A 3948-nucleotide genomic window follows, 5' to 3' on the forward strand; every position below is an offset into this window, starting at 1 on the left:
CCCTGCCAAGGCCACCCCTGCCCCATGTCCCTCAGCACCACATCTACAGGCTTGGAAACCCCTCCAGGGATGGGGACTCCTCCCCTGGGCAGCCTGGGCCAGGGCCTGACAGCCCTTTTGGGGAATAAACTGTTCCCAAGATCCAACCTCAACCTCCCCTGGCACAACCTGAGGCCGTTTCTCATGTCCCATCCCTTGTTCCTGGGGAGCAGAGACTGATCCCCCCACCCTGCTCACTCCAACCTCCTTCCTGCCCCATCCCTGGCAGTGTTGAAGGGCAGGTTGGATGGGGCTTGGAGCAGCCTGGGCTGGTGGGAGGTGTCCCTGCCCATGCAGGGGGTTGGGACTGGATGAGCTTTAAGGTCCCTTCCAACCCAAACCTGTCTGGGAATTGTATGAAATGCCCCCCCTGGTCTCAGAGCTTCCCCCCAGCCCAGGATCCTGGCTCCAGGGTCGCTCCCAGAGGGGCACAGGAGGCCGCAGAAGTTCCCAGCTGGGCAGGTGTGTTTTTGGAGAGGAGGGTCATGTCTCCCGTCTCTTTCCATCCAGGAGCATCACAGGGGATATTGTAGCTACAAACCAGCAGAGGTCCCTCCGCCCCAGGAAATCCGGTGCTACTGGGGATGTTCGACCACCAGTAGGAGCAGGGAAGTGGTTGCTGAGGGAAAACGGGATGGACAGCGGGGGAGGGGGACAGAGCCAAGGGATGGGGACACGGGACATCCTGCTCCTCACCGTGCCCTGGGTGGGACCGACACGCGGGGCCACCCCTCCCCGGCCCCTCCTGCTGGGGTTTGGGCTTTTGTGGTCCCTTCACCCCCCCAAAAAACCCACAGACCCACAGAAAGTCCCATCCAACCCCCAGGGACCCCTGGAACCCAGGGGCAAGTTTTCAAACCCACGTTTTGTTTGCAGAGCAGCTCTTTGCAGGGGATTTTAAAGCTGGATTCTGGGCTTTAATTTATTTATTTTTTTTCCCCTAAAACCAATGAAGAAACTTCTGTTTGTTTGTTTTGGGGTGGAGGAGGGGGGGAGAAAAGACACCTTTTTAAAAAACTGCAACCCAAATCCAGGTGCCAGAGTGTGGCAGGTTGGAAGGGCTGTGATCTGTGATCTGCTACCCCCTCCTTGCTGCCCCTGCAGTCCTGGACCCCAGCTCTGCTTCCTCCGTGTCCCCACTGGATAATGACCCTTCCCCACAGAGTCACAGCATGGGGGGGCTTTGCTAAAATTTGGAATCACATTCACTATTTCCAATATTATTCCTATTTTTTTTTTTCCCTTTGTAAAGCAGACCCTTTCCCCTGTAAATTTCACAGGATCACAGCATGTCAGGGGTCTCCAGAGAAGGAGACTCCACAGCCTCTCTGGGCAGCCTGTCCCAGGGCTCTGTCACCCTCACACCAAAGAAGCTCTTCCTCATGTTGAGCTGGAACTTCCTGGGCTCCAGTTTGAATCCATTGCCCCTCGTCCTGTCCCAGGGCACAAGTGACAAGAGCTTGTCCCTGCCTTCTTGCTGCCCTCATGTATTGAGAGACATTCATTAGATCCCCCCTCAGGCTTCTCCTGTCCAGACTGAACAGCCCCAGGTCTCTCAGCCTTTCCTCCTCAGGCAGGTGTTCCAGTCCCTTCATCATCCTCGTGGCCTCCCTTGGACTCTCTCCAGTAGATCCCTGTCCCTCTGGAACTGGGGAGCCCAGAACTGGGCACAACACTCCAAGTGAGGTCTCACCAGGGCTGAGCAGAGGGGGATGACACCCTCCCTGACCTGCTGGACACACTCCTGGTGCACCCCAAGATACCATTGGTCCTCTTGGCCACAAGGGCACATTCCTGTTCCATGGAGAACTTGTCCACCAGGACTCCAAGGTTCTTCTCCACAGAGCTGCTCTCTAGCAGGTCACCTCCTGGCCTGAACTGGTGCATTTGGTTCTTCCTCCCCAGGGGCAGGACTCTGCCCTTGCTCCTGTTGAACCTCATGAGGTTCCTCTTTGCCCAGCTCTCCAGCCTGGCCAGATCTCCCTGGATGGCTGCAAATTTGATGCAAAACATCCACAGACCTGCAGGACACACCTCGGGGAGAAAAAAAAACCCACCAAGCTTTTCATCCATCCATTATATTACTTTTTATTTAACGTCATGAAAAATTCAGACAAGGTTTTTGTCCCTAAATAAACATTTCTCCCCCCCTGCCCCTCCCTTCCTTCGCTGACTGGTCCGAAAGAGGAAATTTTATTGAGTCATTTTCTTTGCTTTTTAAAAAAATAGAAATTACAATCTTACAAGACAGAACATTCCGTGAGAACAGAAGCATCTTCCTAAATCTAAAAAGGAAAAAAAACCCAACATCTGCAGGAAACCTGTTGGTATCTACAGGCAGGGGTGTGTGGAGGGTGGTAAATGGAAAAAACCCCCATGTTTCCCATTTCTTCCTTTCATTCATAGAGATAAAAAATAACATAAAACCAACAGAAACTTTATATATTTTTCTCCTTTTGCACCAACATTCACAAGAATATATTATATTATATTATATATATATATATTTTATCCTTTTTTTTTTTTTTATACACAGTGTCAGGGTTCTGGAGGTGGAAATGCACACTCAGCTAAACTTCCCGAGCAAAACAAACAAACAGACAAACAAACACAAAATGAATCTTCATCTGGAAAAAGAGCAATCGTGGTTGAGTCTCGCCCTGCTCCAGGGAGCTGCTGCCCAGGTTTGTTGGAAACCCCCAAGTGGCAAAACATCCCGTGGCCAGTGGGACAGAGAGGTCCCCAAGACACTGAGGACTGAGCACCCAAGTGAGTCGGGGCTCTCAGGGCTCCTGTGGATCATCCCCAGTGGCCACACGTGGCTGCAGTGCAGGGGGGAGCCCAAATCTCCCTTTTTCAGGCATTTCTACCCAGGCTTTTTTCCTTCACCCCTTTCCCTCAGCTGCCTGGCTCTGCTCAGCTGCCATCTCTTGGTGGCAAAGAGGGACAAAGTGTTCCAGGCCAGGTTGGATGGGGCTTGGAGCTACCATGGGCTGGTGGGAGGTGTCCCTGCAGGGGGGTTGGATCTGGATGATCTTGAAGTTCCCTTCCAACCCAACCCATTCCACGATTCTGTGATCCCAAGGGACCTTGGCACTGCCACCATGTCCCCAAGGCAGAGGCTGCAGGCAGCAGGGGTCACCATGCCCCTGCCATATCCCTGGGACAGGTGCCACCCCTCCTGGGCGTGAGAAATCATCAAATCAACATTTAATCACCGATTTTCTCTCCCAAGAAATCATCGAATCGACGAGTCGGTTCCTTTGAAAAGAGAACTGAAAAAGTGCAGGTTGAGTGACGTGTGTTGGACACTTCCAGTCTTCCCAGGGTTTCCTGGGATTGCTCCAAACCCACCATCTCTCCCCAGAGATGGACAGGGTGTCAGAAGCTGGAGAAGCTCAGCGGGAGGGCTCAGGCTGGTCCTGGTTTAAGGTGCTTTCTTGGGTTCTTTGCCAGATGAAATGAAAAGGGCGACGTTGCCCGTTGGTGCCCGTTGGCTGGTGAACACCAAGGGTGTCAAGAAGGGTCTGTGCTTTTTTTTTTCTTCTAATCTTTTTTTTTTTCCCCCCAGAAAAATGACTTCAACCTCCCACCCCCGTGGCTGTTTCCTCTGAGTCCTGCAGGAGGGGAAGGCAGGACCTTCCTTTCCAAGCACAAGAGCTTTTTTCCCCCAACGAGAGGGGCCGGGAAGCGAACGGTGCCGGTTGGGGATGATTCTTCCAAGAAACCAAAGAGGAAAAAAAAAAGGCACAACCCTCTAGACCAAAAACAAAACAAAACAAAACAAAAAAAGGCAGGTCCTGACTTCTTGCTTCTCTCAAAGCTTTAGGATCTGAGGGGGAAGGAAACGAGCACGACGTGGTGCCGGAGAACGACACATTGGCACTCAACGTGACGTGGGGAGGGTTC

Source organism: Chaetura pelagica, unplaced genomic scaffold (genome assembly GCF_000747805.2).
Source record: "Chaetura pelagica isolate M959 unplaced genomic scaffold, ChaPel_1.0 scaffold504, whole genome shotgun sequence".
NCBI lineage: Eukaryota > Metazoa > Chordata > Aves > Apodiformes > Apodidae > Chaetura > Chaetura pelagica.